Source organism: Orcinus orca, chromosome 15 (genome assembly GCF_937001465.1).
Source record: "Orcinus orca chromosome 15, mOrcOrc1.1, whole genome shotgun sequence".
Classification (NCBI taxonomy): Eukaryota; Metazoa; Chordata; class Mammalia; order Artiodactyla; family Delphinidae; genus Orcinus; species Orcinus orca.
In genome coordinates, this window is record NC_064573.1 from 17,619,461 (window position 1) to 17,639,155 (window position 19,695).

At 39.3% G+C, this 19,695-nt stretch overlaps 1 protein-coding gene across 9 annotated transcripts in view; it reads right to left on the reverse strand.

Annotated features, from left to right (window-relative positions):
- Positions 1-19,695, reverse strand: part of WDR7 (WD repeat domain 7) — a 389,035-nt gene extending 369,340 nt beyond the window's left edge. For 3 of the 9 annotated variants that reach the window (XM_049698641.1, XM_049698642.1, XM_033421488.2), the window contains exons 1-2: positions 19,465-19,695; positions 1,852-1,931 (exon numbers count right to left, since the gene is read on the reverse strand). The gene's annotated coding sequence lies outside the window, so the exon portion shown is untranslated. Of the gene's footprint in view, positions 1-1,851; positions 1,970-19,141; positions 19,389-19,464 lie in introns of those variants that run through there. The other 6 variants (XM_033421489.2, XM_033421491.2, XM_049698639.1 and 3 more) reach the window with 6 other exon arrangements.

Here is a 19,695-nt window from a genome sequence, read left to right on the forward strand (position 1 = left end):
TAAGGAATATGTGTGTGACAGGGAGATGTGTCTGTTCTGATGCAACAGGAAAGAAATTTCTGGTATTCAAGTGACAAGGAGCTCAAGGAAACCTGGAAGAAGAATACATTTCATAGCTCTTAAAACAAGTGAAAATAATCGCCCATAACATGATAAAGGTATTGGAAAACACAAGAAAACACATCCATCTCTAACTCAGCTTCTCCAGAAACTAAAACAAATCCACATTCTAACGAAAATCAGGAACTGACAGTCAATCAGAATCTGAGAAGAATTCTCATTAAGGGCAATTAAGAATCTTCATAAGGGAATACATTGTATTAGTTTCCTAAAAACTGCCCTGACCACAAATTGAGTGGCTTAAAAAACAGAATTTGTTGTCTCATAGCTCTTGAGCTAGAAGTCTGAAAGTAGGTGGTGTCACAGTTAGTTCCTTTTGAGGGTTGTGAAGGGAAAGATCTGATCCACGCCTCTCTCCTTGGCTGGTAGAAGGCCAACTTCATGCTCACATGGTGTTCTCCTATGTACAAGTCTCTCCCTTTTTTTATAAGGACACAGCCATGTTGGGTTAGGGCCCACCCCGATGACCTCATTTAACTTGATTACCTTTATAAAGACTTCCAAATAAGGGCACATTCTCAGGTACTAGAGGTTAAGACTTCAACATATGAATTTTAGGGGAACACAATTCAACTCATAGCAGTTCTTTTAAAAGAACATAGACTAGGGTTTCCCTGCTGGCGCAGTGGTTGAGAGTCCGCCTGCCGATGCAGGGGACACGGGTTCGTGCCCCGGTCTGGGAGGATCCCACGTGCCGCGGAGCGGCTGGGCCCGTGAGCCATGGCCGCTGAGCCTGCGCGTCCGGAGCCTGTGCTCCACAACGGGAGAGGCCACAACAGTGAGAGGCCCGCTTACCGCAAAAAAATAAAATAAATAAAATAAAAGAACATAGCCTAAAATTAATTATCCAAAAAGCAATTCTCCCTTAGGAAATAATGTTACAGAACTTCACTATATCTTTTCCAGGGGATCATACTACATCAGCTTATCTGCTATTACAACTGCTTATCTGAGGAATTAGGTAAGAAGTTCTGTCCAACCAAGGTGGGGGGGAGGGGGGATCGAATTCAAAATTCACTGCTCTATATCCAAGGACATTAGGGATTCATTGGGATAAAAAAAAAAAAAATCACATTTTTCTGGAAAAGGCCCAAATCAAAAGTGACTGAATAAATGATTAGTGCCATATAGTATTAACTGTAATAGAAACTGAAGAAAATTCTTACTAACTCTCCAAAATATTGTGTACAATATACTCATATTTTGTAACTAATACATTAAGGGGAAATACCACCTTTCAAATTTTAGAGTTATAAATAAATATGCTGTACGACTAGATACTCCTAAAAACAGAAGAATACTAAGAACATTCAATTTTCATCTATGTTTGTATCAAATCTGACTTAAAATTATATTTAGACATTGGCTATTAAATAAAACTCTTTTACTGAAAAAGCTTTAGAGTCAAATAATAGAAGTTCTAGATTCTACCCCTCATTTTGCCACCAACCATGCAGGCTTTGAGCATATCATCTCATTTCTGAGGCTTGGTTTTCTCATCAAGAGGTAGTTATAAAATTAATTTTGAATCATTTTGAAGTCAAAGAAATCAAATCATAAAGAGCAGGGGTCTGAGAGATTAAAAAATCAAGTCATCTCTTTTGGTTACCTTAATTTCATGTATTTCTATTTCACCTAATTGCACCTATTTCTCAGTTCTATACAGAAATAAAACCATACTTCAGTTAAAAACAACAACAAAAATAATAGTTGAAAAAACACTGAACTTACAGTCAGAAGAACTATATTCAAATCCTGACTCTTCTATGCAATCTTGAAAAAGTTACCCCTCTAGGTCTCAGCTTCCCCATCTGTAAAAGATGGACAATAATACCCTCCTTTCAGAAAGCTGTCATAAAGGTTAAGAGAGATCATATATGTAATGCAACTAGTAAAATATCCATCACATGGCAGATGATCAGCAACTATTAATTTTTTTAAAACACAGATTCTGCTATTCTTCACATGCTGCTTCCACATCTACTGATTTCTTTCAGCACTGTAGCTTAACATTTAATAAAGTTGTACCTTTTCAAGAGGTTACTATCTTTCACTGACTTTTTGACACAATATAAAAGTACTACTACTGTATATGCCTGTCAAACAATTCTATCTGCAAATATGACAATTCAATTCTGCATGACGTTATTAGAAATAATACTACAAACTCCAATCCCAATACTAAGACAGCTTTCAAATTAAATTCTGATCTCATTTCCCAAGTTTCCATTCTGTGTCTATACCATGGAATTACAACAGGAGATAAAATAGACACATTGACCTACACAATGGGGCTTACACACATGCAAACAACTACCACAGAGTGTGATACAGGAGGAATCTCAAGACCTAATGGAGACACAAAAGATGGATATCCTAACCTATACTTCAGGAAGGGTTCTTGGAAGAAATGATGAGTGAGAATGAGTAGTAATTACCCTAGGAAGAGGCTCAAGGAATCACATATTCTAAGTCCCCAAGGTGAGAGATCTCAGTTCTTTCTGGACAGTGAAAATAGCAGGGCTGGCATTCAGAGCACAAAGGCAGAATGAGACAAGAAACAACAAGCCCACATGCACCAAATCATAAGAACTTGGTAACCCACCTCAAGGAATTTGGAGTTTAACCTGATAGCAATGGAAAACAGGTCAACTGTTTTAAATCTGATTAGCTTTTCAGAAAGATCCCTCTAGCTACAATACAAAAGGGAGGGAGAAAACTCTGGGTTTGAAGACCAGTGGGGCTACTGCAGTACTGCTGGTAAGAGAGATGGTGCCTAAATGTATCACAACTTCATTACTATTTCTGGATTTCTCTGTCTAATGGCTGTCTCCCCTACTAGTCTTTAAGCTCCCTAAGAACAAGAACCACATCGATGTATTTACCACCATATGATGTGGATGGAGCATAGTGTCTGCCATATGGAACGTCTTTAATAAATATATGATGAAGGGTAGCAGTGGTGAAAATGGTAATAATAAGATGAATATGAGAGCTATTTTAGATATACAATAGATAGGACTTGGTGTTCAACACACCAAATTGATAAAAACACAACATAGATTTCGATAGTTTTTTTACACAAAGGTACTCCATGAACAAAAGTAAAGAGAAAACAATTTAAAATACTAAACGCCCTCTACATAAAGAATAGGCACTATTATTATGATACTGATGCCCAGTGAAGTAATCAATAATTTCAGATTCTCATATGTGAGATAAATTATTATACACCTAACCGGAATTTACAAATTTAGGTTTTGAGAAGTAAGAAGATACTACAAGGTTTCACAATGGTCTTGAGCAGGACCAGAGTTTAAAGAGACTTAACGGTCCCATAACTATATACCCATCTAAGCAGAGAAGCAGTATGCTAAGACTATTTGAGATAGTATACAGGAAAAGCAAATGGGATGCTACTGCAATAAGCCTGGCTGCAGTGATAAGAACCTGGCTAAAATGATGAGAGTTTTGAAAGAAAAAGAAAATATAAGGCATTATAGCAGAACAGTAAATCATCGGGTTTGATGAAATATGTAAGGCGTGAGGCAAGAAAAAGACATGAATGACTATTACTGTTGCAACAAAAATAGAAATGAGGTTTTTCCTCTCCTGATAACCAGGAAAATAAAGGGAACAGTGAACAGGCTAGAGAAGAAACATAAACTGGCATGAGTTAATCAATCCTAGTTTTATTTTAACTGTTACTAATCTGTAGTGTCTATAGTTAGATTTGTCCTTCACAAAACTAACCTGTCACCCCTAATCCTGTGTAATTTAGGTAACTTACACCCTGCACCTGGTATTTACTCTTTACTCTGCCTATAAACTCTTGTAGCAAATAACCCCTTGTAGCTGTCTGCATTTCAGAAAGGAGGTCATATGTAGACCGATAACCCAGAGGCTAACGGACCCAATTACCAGGTTGCCTGACTCCAGCAATGACTGTTTTGAAATAATGCAAGAAGAAGAATGCAAGACCTTCACCATTTTGATCCTTATCAGAACTCCCCTATAAGAATCCCTGTAATTCCCCAGGAAGCGGGGGGCACAGTTCTTGAGGCACTAGCCTGCTATGCCTTCCCTTTGCCTGGCAAAGAAAATAAAAAGCCTCTCTATTTCTTATCTTCCATTTCTCTGTCTCCGTATTTTTATTCAGCATTGGTGCACAGGGAGCCAGATTAGGCAACATTACTTTCGAAGCAGAGTGATAAGAGAAAGTAAGCAAGCATGGGGGTGGGGGGAGGAGGGAGGAGGGAGAGAGGAAAATAAGAACGTAATGAGGCAACAGAGAAACAGAGGCATAATCTGGTCTCAGAGAAATTAGAGCTCAGGAAATATGTTCACAAAATGGCACCAGAGAACTCAACAAAAATCGTCCCACGTGAACGGGAAAAATCCAATCACCCTTTGCCTGTATCAGTGAACCAAGTCATTGCAAAAGTTGATGAAATATGGGTCAACCTCCTGCTGTTTTGCTTTTGTTTTTGATATTTAAGCAGTTGTAAAAGAAAGGCTTTTGTAACTGACCAAAAAAAAAAAAAAAAAAACTGCCTTCCTAATATAGAAATGGAGAGAAGTATATAGCTCGTTACCATCTTATAGAGATCTATTTGAGTGGATATTTATTTATTTATTCTTTATAAACACAAGTACATAATATTTGAAATTCCAATTTATTACAAGTTTACCCTTCAATGGGGCCCTTCCTCCTTAAAGATAATTTAACAAACAACCCAGGTGTCACTAAAGTGGGAACACGGACTTCTCACTGTTACCAAGAACAGACTGGCTCCAGGGTAAGAGGCAAGGAAGGTGTTGGTGACTGGACTGTGAAACTGTAACATCAGCGCTGACTCCAAGCCTGGGGGAGCCAGAATGGTAAACCTATCTAGCAGCCCCTGGAGCAAACCCCACTTTAAGAGGTTTTATTCTCAGGTTCTGTGAGCGGCAATCCCCTTAGTGGATTTTTTTTCCCTTAATTTAAATAGGCACAGAAGAGCTTAGTTGCTCACATTTTCCAAATTCAAAGTTGATAGAAAAGAAAATTAAACCCTGTTTCGCAGTTTTATCAAAATCTGCCATAAAAGGGAAAGAAGACTACAAAGTTTTGCCTAAACATAACTACTCACTATGGGAAGGGGCCGCTGAGCCCCTCCTCCCACCCGCCACATTTAGGTCCTTCAGCAACTCTCTCAAAATTACACTGCAAACTCATCTCAGAGCTCAGAGGCACACAGAGACCTCCTGATTCCTAATGAAGTAAATACCCTTCCTTATTCTATGTTGTCTGCATTTACCACAAAATACCATTTACCAGAAAACTTCATTCTCCAGTCAATCTGGTTAATCAAGATTTTACTAAAACACATTACTCAAAGGTAAGTAGAACTGTAGTATTTAGGGATGAAATGATCTGATGTCTGGGGTCTGGCATGTGGGAGATGGTGGAGGGGAAGAGGGGGTAAGAGGTATTGGAAGGGATGAAGATGAAACAGGAACATAAGTGTGATGGGTGGTACTCATCCAGATGCACCTCGGGAATAAAGGACTTATTACCCCAGCCACTGAGAGCACTGGGCTGTCAGCCCCCACTAACAACTGCCCCAGCCAAAGGGAGACACCTTGCCGCCTTCCAGTAGGACAGTCCACATCCAACAACTGATCAATCCAGGGATAAACAGTAAAGGCCAGGCCCCCTCATATCAATTCAGTATAGTTCTGAAGGGTCATTCCATCTTTGGAACTACCCCCAGGCTCAACTGAGATTCCTTCCGCTGAGACTCATTACAGCTCAACTTCTCCCTCTGGCCAAACCTGCTTCCTTCCCCAGGTGTCGGGACTAAAAGCACTCCCTTAGAAACCTCAGTGCTAATCTCCATCTCAGAATCTGCTTGCCAGGGAACCCAAACTGTAAAAATAAACGTTGAGGTTCCTTTTAGTACAAGAGTGTTCATTACATTGTTCTTACTGTTTTTGTGTGCTTGAAAATTTCTCTAATTGTTAATGGGTACATGGAAAGAACTTTAGTGTCCATAAATCAGGGATTAAATAAATTATTAGAGTCTTACAATGGAACACTGCAGCATGAGATATGAAATAATCTCCAAAATATATAGTGGGATGAAAAGGTGCAGTACAGTGTATAAAATACATTCCCATTTTAGGTTCTAAAAGGGGTATATATATGTATCTACACACATCTGTAATACACACACACACAAACGTTTAGAATAATTCTGTAATGATACCAAATTTAAAAAAAAAAAAAAACAGTAATGAAAACTACCTCTGAAAAGGAAGAGTAAGAGAAGTAAGAGACTGGATTGTGTGGGAATCCTGATTCTCAAGATAAATCCTTTGGTCTTAAGGGGTTTTTTTCCCCCGGCCTTTGGGTATTTCACTGTATTCCAAAAGACAGTTTAATAAATAAATTAAATGGCCCACGGGACTTCTCTGGTGGTCCGGCAGTTAGGACGCCGCACTTCCACTGCAAGGGGCCCAGGCTCGATCCCTGGTAGGGGAACCAAGATCCCACAAGATGTGCAGGGCCAAAATAAACAAACAAATAAAATAAAATCCATGGCCGTGATTCACCAGGTTCTTTTATTTTAAAGATGCACATACACACACAACATGGAGTTTTCAAAAAACCGTTTAACTTTAACAAGTATTTGTCTTTAGCCTATAACCTGTTCCAACACTAGCTCCTCTCTGCTGTGAGTGCCCTGTCCCAAAACCTGTGATTCACTGCTCCTGCAACCACGTTTTCACAAGATTTTCTACACACTGGTGCAGAACACTCGTCACTTTGTGTGTAGTTATTTGTTTACAAATGCATCCATTCCACTAAAATCTGTTTCCCTGAAGAGTAAAACCAAATCATCGACGTAAGCCCACCATCTTTGTTATTTAATCATTATCAAGCAAACTGCATTTCACTGGGATTTGAGGTGACTTACCAGCACCTAGAATAGTTACAGACTTTTACTAGTGACCAGTATGTACTTACTGAATGAAAAAACAGAGAATAACAATTAGCATTTATTAAGCTTTCACTGTGTGCCAAGCAAGATATTTCTGAGGAAGGACTATCTCATCTTTTTTGCTAAATCTAATTCTTCCTGGACTCTTTGAAGGATCTTACTCCCTTAATTATCCTTTCATTGTCTACCATTTCATCTGTCTTTCAGTTAAATTAGGCTTTGTCCTTCAAACATGTTCACATCTCATTTTTGTCCAAAACACTTTCACTTGTTAATAGCCTCTGCTTGTAAATCTAGTAATCGCTCGCTCTCTCTCTCTCTCTCTCTCTCTCTCTCTCTCATTCATTCTTTCTCTCATTTTATCTCTCTGTTTCTCTCACTGTAATTACAATCAACATCTTGAAACCCACGGTCTTAAACATAGTGTTTCCATTTCCTTACTACAAAAGGCCTCATGTAATCTAGGTTCTATCTTCAAACACACCTAATCTAAGGCTGCTCAAGATTGCCCTCCCTTTACATGAAGAGGTCAACATTTCTCTAATATGATACTCCAGGAAAGAACTCTCCAATATTGCAGAGAGAAGCAAGGCCTTAGGAGAGAAGTGAGGAAAGAGAGGATTCTTTGACATTAATGGACTGTTGATACCTACTCTTTCTAACCATCTTACTCAGTCCTTACATTATATTCAGTCTTACACAGCTACTAGTTTGACACGGCTGGTCATTTGCTAATTCTCAACCCTCTCTCTTTGGTTTCTGGTACAGCGTACTCTCCCAATTATCTTCTTCCTATTTTTTCAGCTTTATTCTGCCTAGCTATGTGAAGGCCTAGAAAGCTCTAAGAAAACTTCAAGGAACAAGGGAGGATCTTTCATCCCTGTTTGTCACTAGATTTGGACTTTTTTTTTTTTTCTTTTTGGCTGCACCTTGCAGCGGCCTGTGGAATCTCAGTTCCCCTATCAGGGATAGAATGACACAGCAGTAAAAGCCTAGAATACTAACCACTAGGCAACCACAGAACTCCCAAGGGAATTTTTTTTTTTTTGACAGCTGACTTCTCAATTAAAGCCAAAAGACCGTGGAATGATATTTTCAAGTGCTGAGGAAAAAATAAATTGTACACCCAGCAAAATTTTTATCAAGAATGGGGGTGAAACTTTCAGATGAAAATTGATACAAGTGTCATCAAAAGACCTTCACAGTGCCAGTTATCAATTTATTGTTTCTCAGCTCCAAATTCACCCTTCTGCTCTACAAAAGTGGAGATGAGCTCTTTATTTTTTTTTAACATCTTTATTGGAGTATAATTGCTTTACAATGGTGTGTTAGTTTCTGCTTTATAACGAAGTGAATCAGTTATACATATACACATGTTCCCATATCTCTTCCCTCTTGCGTCTCCCTCCCTCCCACCCTCCCTATCCCACCCCTCTAGGTGGTCACAAAGCACCGAGCTGATCTCCCTGTGCTATGCGGCTGCTTCCCACTAGCTATCTACCTTACATTTGGTAGTGTATATATTTCCATGCCACTCTCTCACTTTGTCACAGCTTACCCTTCCCCCCCCATATCCTCAAGTCCATTCTCTAGTAGGTCTGTGTCTTTATTCCCGTCTTACCCCTAGGTTCTTCATGACCTTTTTTTTTTTTCTTAGATTCCATATATATGTGTTAGCATACGGTATTTGTTTTTCTCTTTCTGACTTACTTCACTCTATATGACAGACCCTAGGTCCATCCACCTCACTACAAATAACTCAATTTCATTTCTTTTTATGGCTGAGTAATATTCCATTGTATATATGTGCCACATCTTCTTTATCCATTCATCCAATGATGGACACTCAGGTTGTTTCCATCTCCTGGCTATTGTAGATAGAGCTGAAATGAACATTTTGAATTATGGTTTGCTCAGGGTATATGCCCAGTAGTGGGATTGTTGGGTCGTATGGTAGTTCTATTTGTAGTTTTTTAAAGAACTTCCATACTGTTTTCCACAGTGACTGTATCAATTTACATTCCCACCAGCAGTGCAAGAGTGTTCCCTTTTCTCCACACCCTCTCCAGCATTTACTGTTTCTAGATTTTTTGATGATGGCCATTCTGACCGGTGTGAGATGATATCTCATTGTAGTTTTGATTTGCATTTCTCTAATGATTAATGATGTTGAGCATCCTTTCATGTGTTTGTTGGCAATCTGTATATCTTCTTTGGAGAAATGTCTATTTAGGTCTTCTGCCCATTTTTGGATTGGGTTGTTTGTTTTTTTGATATTGAGCTGCATGAGTTGCTTGTATGTTTTGGAGATTAATCCTTTTTTGTGGCTGCACCGTGTGACATGCGGGATCCTAGTTCCCGGACCAGGGATAGAACCTGTGTTCCCTGCAGTGGAAGTGCAGAGTCTTAACCACTGGACTGCCAGGGAAGTCCCCCAAGGGAATATTTTTGAAATTTGATTGTTCTTTTAATAAAAGGCTTAAGATGATATTTACTTTTCCCCTTGTGATTCTCCCCAACGTTTTATTACAAAAAATGCTGAATATACAAAAAGTTTGAAAATAGTATAAAGATCACTCAAGATCACTCCATAAATAATATTTTGTCAAATTTCCTTTGTCAATACATGTGTATATAAAGAGAGAGATTTTTTTTTGCTGAGCCATTTGAAAATAACCTACACATATCATGACAATTCACCCCTAAATACCAAGCTTAAAAATAAGAACATTTTCCTTCATAAACACAATGCCATTATCACAATCACCATTATCAATACCATAATAATCCTCTAATAGTATCTAAAATCCAGTCCATATTCAAATTACTTTGACTGTCTAAAAAATATCTTTTATAATTTTTTTAAAACCAGTAAGTAAAATATTCAAGTTTTACTGACTGCATTTGGTTGTGATGCCTCTTTACTCTTTAGTTCTAGAAGAGTCCTACTTCATTTTTCATATTAACTTTCACTCTTCGTATTAACTTTAAATAAACAAAACCAATTGCTTGTAGAATGTTCCAGATTTTAGATTTGTCTGATTTTATTTACAATGTCATTTATCACATGTTCATCTATCTCCTCTTCTTCCTATAAACTGGAAGTTGGATCTAAAGGCATCATCGAACTCAAGTGAAACATGTTTGGCAAGTATCCTTCATAGGTGATGTACACTTCACACTGCATCACCACAGGAGACGTAACATTACACTGTCCCACTATCAGTGATGCCACCTATGACCACTTGACTAAGGCTATTTTCCCCTTTAAAACCATGAATAACCTATGGAGTGATACTCTGATAAGACCATACTGTTCGCAAAATCTCATGGGATACTGGTATCCCATGTGATTTCTAAAAGCTATAAAAAAAGATTACATATGAAAAATCTAGTATCAGATCAATGTTCATTTCTCTATATTGCCTTTCTAATGCTCAAATGCAAAAGCAAGATGTATTTCTAGCCCAGGAATACAGGCATTTTCACCAGAGAGTCAATACTGTCTTGGTCTGTTTGCTTCCTGCGCCCCAAGGCAGGCCCTCTGAGACCTGCAGACAAAAACAAACTCAAATTCTCTCTCATGAGAACAGGCACACATGAACAAGAGCAAGCAGGCCTCCACTACCCACCTACCAATGGGGATTATGAAAAGCAGGGACTACAGACTAAATAACTAAACCTACTGCCACCATTGCAATGAATGAAGAAAGAAATCTTTAATGGTTTATTCAAATTCTCAGAACATCCCTACATCGTTTGTCAAAAAAGTGTGTTCAAGTCAAATTCATGGTTTGATGAAGGAAGTAGTCATTAATATTATGAATTTTCTTTGTGCTTGTGCCTTTGCTATCAACTCATTGAAGACTTAGAAAACACTGAATCAGGTAATGAAGACTGTTTATTATAATGCAATGAGATAGCTAGATCATAAAATGCATGAAGGAATTAACTGACTTGCTTCCTCAGAGCAAAGGGTGTCTGGAATTAAACAGCTGTGAGGGACACCACCTTCTGAACACCAAGCTTGTCGCTAAGTTGACAAGATAATCCTCTCTTATTTGAGTGGCAAGAAATCTCCTCCCAGTGAACTTGACACTTTAGGATGGCTTTGCTAAAGGAAGTTCCAGTATTCTGTTTCAAAAGAACATGTGGCATGAGCAGATGGCAACAGAAGACTACACTTACTTCTCATTGCTAAGACAGCCCTGAGCAAGCAAGAGCTGGGTTTTGAAGAACTGTAGAGCTATCTGGTCAAAAATAAATCACAATTTTAAAAATGATTCATAGATTTTGAGGCATATGAATCACGTTTTAAATGTCTGCAGCTACCTATGCTCTATCCATCACCAACCTGCCTCAGTTTCAAGAGTTACTGATTAACCTAAAAGCAAACTATGCCCACCAAGCCCCTACATTTTAGGTAAACAGATCCCATCTGGTAGAACCAACTTCAACCTTATCTCCCGAACCACCTCTAATCTCACCTCCATCCCCAACCATTCCTACTGCTTTCCCTCACACTGTCATCAAAACTCTAAACTGAGCACTGAAGCTTCTCATTGTTCATAAATTAAAATACCCAGAAGAAAAAACAAACATGCTTTCCCAAATAGAAGATGAACTGTCACAATATGGGGATCAGTAAGCTGTGTTGAGTAAGTATGAAGATTTGAGACTCACACTAACTAGGGCAGACCCAGCTCCCCCATTTATTAACTGTAACCTTAAGGAAATATGTACCTCTTTCCAAATCAGAATGTCCTCATTTGTAACATTATCCCCCTCCTTATATCAATGCATAGATCATAGAAAAGTTTCCACCTGTCACACAAATGCTCTTGACAAGGTCACCAAAACCTCCCCATTGCTAAACCCAGTGTCAAGTCATAATCCGCATCTGTCTTGACCTACCAACAGCATTTGACATAGTTCATACTTCCTCCTCCTTGAAACACTTTTTCACTTGGCCCCCAAGTCTTCACACTTTCCTGCTACCTTTAGTAGCAGGCTAAAGTCTATGGCTTTAGTCTCTATTTTTCCTCATTTTCTGACCTTTAAATATTGGCATACCCAGAGCTTAGTCCTTGGACTTCTCTCCTCTGGCAGTACTCCCTCCCTCCCTCCCTCAGTGATCTCACCAAGCCTCGCAGCTTTAAATACCACCTATACATTAACAATTTCCCAATTTCTAGCTGGTGGCTCTCTTCTGATTCCACATATGCAGTTTCCTACTCAACATTTCCATCTGGATAGCTAATAAGCTTCTCAAACGTGACATGTTCAAAAGTGAGTCTCTGGTCTTCTTCCCCAAATCTGCCCCTCCCACAGTCTTCCGCATCTCAAGTAATGGCAAGTCCATCTTTAGAGCTCCTTCAACCACTTTAGGTCTCTGCTAAAATGTCATCTTCTCAGTGAGGCCTTTCCTGACCAGCATAAATTGCAAACTCCACCACTCCCATGGTATTTTATTATACTTCTCCAGAGCACTTACAGTCATTTAACATACCAAGTGCCATACTTATTTATAGCCTGTCTGAATCTGCCACTATAACACAAGCTCCAAGAAGGTGGTGATTTTTGTTTTGTTCTATACTGTATTCCCAGCACCTAGAATTTCTGCCACATATGAGGTATCCAAATATTTACTGAATAAATGAACAAAGTAATGAATGACGTTCATTTGCTTGGCTTTAAAAATGTTGTACCCATCAACAAATTAAAATACATCTTGATTTTACATGCTTCGGATTTCAGAGTTTCTTTTCAATGAATTTTTCTATAATAGTGCCAACAATTAATACAAGTCTCCTTAATCAACTCCCTGTTAATGTACTAATTGCTTTTCCCCAGCTGCAGGTTGCACCTATATTCTAGCCTCTTTTACTCTGTGACACATACACAACAAGACATGTCTTAGGACCTATGCAGCAAATCACCTAACATGGTTTACTTTAACTAATCGCTACCACACTCACCAAGGCCTGTTAGTGAATCACAAAACTGTTTCAAACTAAGTAAACTGATATTGCATTAGAGCGAACTTTTCATTCCCATTAATGGTGGTTTTTTACTGTTTGTTTGTATTTGAAATGTTTAGAAAAAAGAAGAGCCCTTAAGGAAGACAGCCAAATAAACAACTTGAATGTGAGAACAGAAGGTAACTGGCACATTCTATCAATCTGTTATCATTGACATATACTAACTACCAACATTCAGAGAGAAATATGTATGTGCAAAACACTAGTAAAATGTTTTCAGTGAGTTTGAAGGGTCATAAATTACAATTGCTAACTGAATGGGAGGCAGTGGTTAAAAAGCCACGTCTTTCCAGTAGTTTTCTATTCTACAAGAGTCTACAGAATAACTCCCAGTACTTCAGAAATTTTCTCCGCCCTGAACTGACCAGGGCCCTAACACTTTATTGTTCCAACATTTTTTGACGACTACTAACACAAGAAACCATCAGCCCAAAAAACCTACATTTTCATTAAACATCACCAACACATTTTGGAAAAGATGCCTAATTTTATTTAGAATATTTACTATTTTATGAATATCGTGTATACGTTACTTAAGAGAAAACAAAAAAATTCCACTTGGACAGGACTTTCTGAATGCAGTCATGGTGTAGGACTTCTTCCAATAATATCTTTTGTGCTCTTATTAGCAAAGTGGCTTTAAGTATCAGATACAGATCAAGGCAAATGAATGTGCACAGAGTTCGAATTCTAAGTTAACATCACAATCATAGTATCTATAAGTAGAAAGGTAAGGTATCCTCTTATTGATGACAGGATCTCACTGAGCCATACATAAGCTCTCAGTTGGTTTTGCCCACGATCACTGGCATGCATATATGTAAGATTACGAACTCTCTGTAAAGTGCAACAATGAATGGACAAAATGGGACTAGAACCTATAAACCCCCATACTCTAATCATTGAGTTTATCCATCGCAACAAACAAAACAGTGTCACAGAGAAATGTAACAGATAAACCAGGAATAAAAGCACTACCTAGTTCCAGGCCTAACTCTACAAGTACCAAAACTATTTCAAGATTTATACTATGGATTTTGATCTCTGTCTAGTAGAACACACACACACAAAGGTAGAATATCAATATATGAAAATCAGTAGCATTTTCTTCTATCAGCAATAATCTACTTTAAATTAGTATCTATTAACAATATTTTTTAAAACTGCAAAGAATTTCTTCCTGCTCAGTCATAAATGGAAAGCCATTCCATGCTCTTGGATAGCGTGATCTAGTATTATAAAAATGTCAATTGTCCCCAAAATAAACCTATAAATTCAATGCATACTAAATCAAAATTCTAGTTGTGCTGTCTTTAGAAACTGTAGCTCCAAAATATATAGAAAAGAATAAAAATCCACAAATAGCTAAGCCAACTTTGAAAATGGAAAAAGAATGGAAAACTTGCCTTACCAGAAATTTAACATCATTAGCCATTTGGGAAACATAGATTAAGACCACAGTGAATTATAGTGACAATTACCAAATGCTGGCGAGGATGCAAAGAAACTCAATCTCTCATACATTGCTGGTGGGAATGTACAATGGTGCAGCCACTCTGGAAAACAGTTTGGCAAGTTCTTCAAAAGCTAAACGTACACTCACCATACCACCTAGCAATCACATTCCTAGGCATTTATCCCAGAAGACGTGAAAAAATATATCCACAAAAAGAAACTGTACAAGCATGTCCATAGGCAGCTTTATTTGTAATAGCAAAAAACTGAAAACAGCCCCAATGTCCCAGTGAATGTTTAAACAAACTGTGGTACATACATACCATGGAATACTACCCAAATTACACAACTGTTTAGATGAGTCTCAAAAATTGTCTCACCCAACAATTCAGATGAGTCTCAATCTCAAAAAGTCACATGCTGTCTAATTCCATTTATACAGCACACCTGTAATGATCAAAGTATAGATGGAAAATTGACTAGTGAACAGGGGTTAGAGATAATAGAGGAAGGGAGACGGAACTGACTTGAAAGGGGTGGCACAAAGGAGGTCTTAGGGGAGATAGAGTAGTTCTGTATCTTGACTGCAGTGGTAGTTACAGGTATCTACCTACACAGGTGATAAAATGGCATAGAACTATATACAGGTATTGTACCAATGTCAATTTCTTGGTTTTGCTATTTCACCATAGTTGTATAAAATGTAACAGTTGAGGGAAATTGGGTGAAGTTATATGAAATGTAACCATTGGGGAACCCAGACCTCTCTGTACTAGTTTTGCAACTTCTTTAATCTATAATTATTTCAAAATAAAGCTAAAACAAAATAAATAGGAAAACTTACTCATGTAGGAAAAAATAACCATACAAAGCCACAGTACTAAAACAGCATGATATTAGAGCAAGAGCAAACAAATAAGCCAAAGGAACAGAAGGCAGTTTTCAGAGCTTCTATGAGAGGTTAATATACAGTAAGTGTGGTACCACTTATCTGTGGGAAAAGGAGAGAATGACACTAGGAAAACTGGCACACTGTATGGAAAATAAACTGGATCTCTGCCTTGTGACATGTAAAAAGACACTCTGGATGTATTCAATACCTATAAATTTAAAGGAAAACTATAAAGTTAGTAGTACATAAAATAGGTAACTTTGTGACACAGAATTGGGGAAAGATTTCTTAAACAAAACCCCCAAAACACAAACCATAGGCAAAAAAATTTTAATTTGATTATATCAAGTAGAAAATTTCTGTTCAATGAAGGACATCGTAAAAAAAAGTTATAGACAAATGACAGAATAGGAACAGATACAATATTTAAAGGACTAGTATCTAGGAAATACAAGGAGCTTGTGAAGGTCAACAAGGCATGAAACCTCAGAATAAAAATGGGTAAAGGAATAAACAATTTTACAAAAGGGAAAACCCAAAAAGATAAAATGCCCATGAAGAAAGGCTCAAACTCATGAGTAATAGTGAAATGTAATTTAAAATGAGATTTCACTTTGCATCCATTCGTCTGGAAAAAGCAGGGGGCTGGATAACACTAAGCATTGGTGGGGTTACAAGGATACAGAAACTTTCCTGAACCACCTGCAGGTGTAGAGACCACAGCAGCTTGTTCTGGAACACAACCTGGCAATCCTTCAATAAAATATATGAAAACTCTATGATCCAGAAATCACATTGCTGGATATGTATCTCAAAGAAAGCATCACAGAGGTCCAAAAGGTATGTTTATCACAGTATTGCCTAAAGTGGTAGGAAAATGAACGTTACATGGGTATCCACAAATAGGACAGTTGGCATATAAACTGTAGTAGATGGAAATTCTGAAGTACTGTGTATCAGTTAGAAGCAATGGACAGCAACACAAATAGATCCTTAAATAGTAGAGAGTAGGGAGAGAAAAACCTTTAATGAGATCATGCATGATATCATCTCTATAAATTTAAAATTTGGGTTCCCAGGGGGACTTCCCTGGTGGCGCAGTGGTTGGGAGTCGGTCTGCCAGTGCAGGGGACACAGGTTCAAGCCCTGGTCCGGGACGGTCCCACATGCCGCAGAGCCACTAGGCCCATGCAACAGAACTGCTGAGTCTGTGCTCTAGAGGCTGCCAGCCACAACTACTGAGGCCCGCGCACATGGAGCCCACGCTTCACAGCAGGAAAGGCCACCGCAATGAGAAGCCCGCGCACCGCAATGAAGAGTAGCCCCCCCACCCCCCGCTCGCCGTGGCGGAGAGGGCCCTGGCGCAGCAACAAAGACCCAATGTAGCCAAAAATAAAATAAACAAATAATTAAATAAATTTATATAAAATGTGGGCACCCAGAACAACACACATTTAATAACATACCAACAGAAGGATACACATCCTACATGTCAGAATGGCTGTCTATGGGTTGGTGGGCAAGGGAAGGGAGTGGAAACTGGATGTAAAAGACAATGAATGGAAAAAAACCGGAGATACACGTTGAACAGCCCAATGATGATGACTGAATTGAAAAAATTAACTCAATCCTCTGCATTTGAGGTACAAAACAAACTTTAAGGACTCACCTAACATAGAGGACACCACTAAGGCTAAATGTCACCCTACCTTCCAATGGCAAAGGCACAAAACCAGCTCGCTACCTTTAGAGTCTGCGATGCTAAGCCTGTCACACAGATAGACCACCTCGCTTCCTCTGCCTCAAAACATAGCTTATATCCAAATGAAAACCAAAGGAAATTGTAAGATCTCACTCAGTCCTTGAACCAGTCCACGTTCCTGTTTCTTGCCTTTGGTGAAATGTCTTGGAGTGAGGGGCTACCTCCGAGGTTCAGTAACTCACTGAGTCCCACCCTAATCACTGAGCTGAGACCTGCAGAGCCCACACTCTCTTAGCTGAGCTGCCTCTGAGGTGGAGTACCCAGGGTGGACACTGGGGCAGAGGCAGCCATGATAGCTGCTAGAAGCTGGGGTGATGCTCTCCCCACTTTACTGAAGAGACTGTGGGTAACATTTGCCAGTTATCACTTACTTATTATTCTGTGTTGGAATATGAACCTTAGTCCCAGGATCTGTGCTTTTTACCACTTCGCTATACTAAGAAGGCTCTGAACTTGAACCCAAGTGTAAATAAAGGTTGGTATTCCCCCCTATTAAAAAAAAAAAAAAAAGAAAAGGCTAACTATCTCAAAATTTAAGTTCCCACAGTGGTATTCAAACAAGGCAAAGCCCAGTCCCTTTGAGTTATCCAATTATCAAGATCTTTTAAAATTTAGCTACAGGTGGCAATAAGAAAAAACAAAGTGTACACTCCGGTCTTGCTGTTAAGTAGGGTTTGAAGCATTTTTAAAATAAAGATAGACACTTAAATGAATTTCTCACAATAATCTCTGAAAATTAACAATCTCTGAAAATTAACAAAATTTAAAATAAAGATAGACACTTAAATGAATTTCTCACAATCTCTGAAAGTTAACAAGGCATGTGTGGAATCTAAAATATGACACAAATGAACTTATCTACAAAGCAGATACAGACTCACAAACATAGAGAATAGACTTGTGATTGCACAGAGGGAGGGTGGGGGGAGGGATAGATTGGGAATTTGGGATTAGCAAATGCAAACTATTATATATATGTACAACTGAATCACTTTGCTGTACACCAGAAACTAACACAACATTATAAATCAACTGTACTTCAATAAAAAAAATTTTTTTTTTCTGGTCGCACCGCGCGGCATGCAGGACCTTAGTTCCCCGACCAGGGATCGAACCCGCGCCCCCTCCAGTGGAAACAGGGAGTCTTAACCATTGGACCACCAGGGAAGTCCCTTAATAAAATACATTTTTTAAAAAAAGGAAATTAACAAGGCATTTACTACGTATTTATACTGTTCTGTTTGCCCGATTTGAAATAATAAAGGCATTTCAACACATTATTTTCACTTTTAAGCTGTCCTCCACCTCCATACTGTCACAAATTACTTATAAAGAAGTGTGTGTGTATATTTCAAAAACTCAATCAATTTCTCTCATATAGCAGGCAATTCTTGACATCCTGCCCATAAAGCCCTAAACAATAAACGTCGGAAAGAGTCACAGCTTGCCTTTTTTGGCTCCTGGCAAATGCTAATGCAAAAGCAAGCCGTAGCTCTCACTGAACCCTAAAATCAGCAGCAACAACAATTCCAGTGCTGTCTGTGATGCAACTGTAGCTGCCATAGTTTCAAATTCTAGGACCTGAGAAACTGACACAGCAAGTGAATCAAAACATAAACGCAATTTTTGAATCCAAGGCAGTGTATTGCTATCTCCAAACATAGTTTCAGAACGCTGGGACCCACTAGTAAGGGAGCAGGCATAGCAGGAATCCTCTTAGGGCAAAGGGATGAGAGCGGGCAGGTGTACTAACAGACGTCTCAGTACCTTAGGCAAGGGCAAACTAAAGAGTACCAGGAGAGGCTATGTGTACCCCAAAAGCAAGCACAGCATTTCCCAAAAGCACTGTTAAGAACCACCCACCCATCAACATTAAGCATCTCACCCCGTTTAGATTGCCACTGCGGGCAAGGCGCTCCCATCTCAAGACCAAAGCCAGTATCACCAGTAGCAAATGTCACTCACTAGGCCAAGGAGTCCCAGAGACCCCTGGCAGGACCCACGCTCCAGGCACAGGCGCCTAGTCGTGGGCCTGAACCTGCAGGCGCCGCACAGACCAGAGCTTCCAGCAGCTGCGCTCTGACAGCTGGCACCGTCCCCAGTTGGAGCGGAGCTGTGACCCTTGAACCCCGGCCTCTGACCTTCACGTTGAGGGCACATTCCGCGCTGGGGTCCCCCCCGCCCCGGGGAAGCTCGAAAGCCCTTTACCTGTCACAGCTTCATCTTATGCCTCGATGTGTTCTGTCCCACCACCTGCAGGCGTCCTGGCAACGAGGACAAGGCGAGGACGTATCCAGAGAGGAGGTGGGGTGGGCAAATCCTCGTGGGAAAACTTTGGACTGTAACCCCAGCCCAGCCTCCGTCTCTCCAGAGAGGCTGCAAGCTGCCGTTGCCGCCGCCACCGCCACCGCCGCTGCAGTAAATCAGCTGACACCAGCC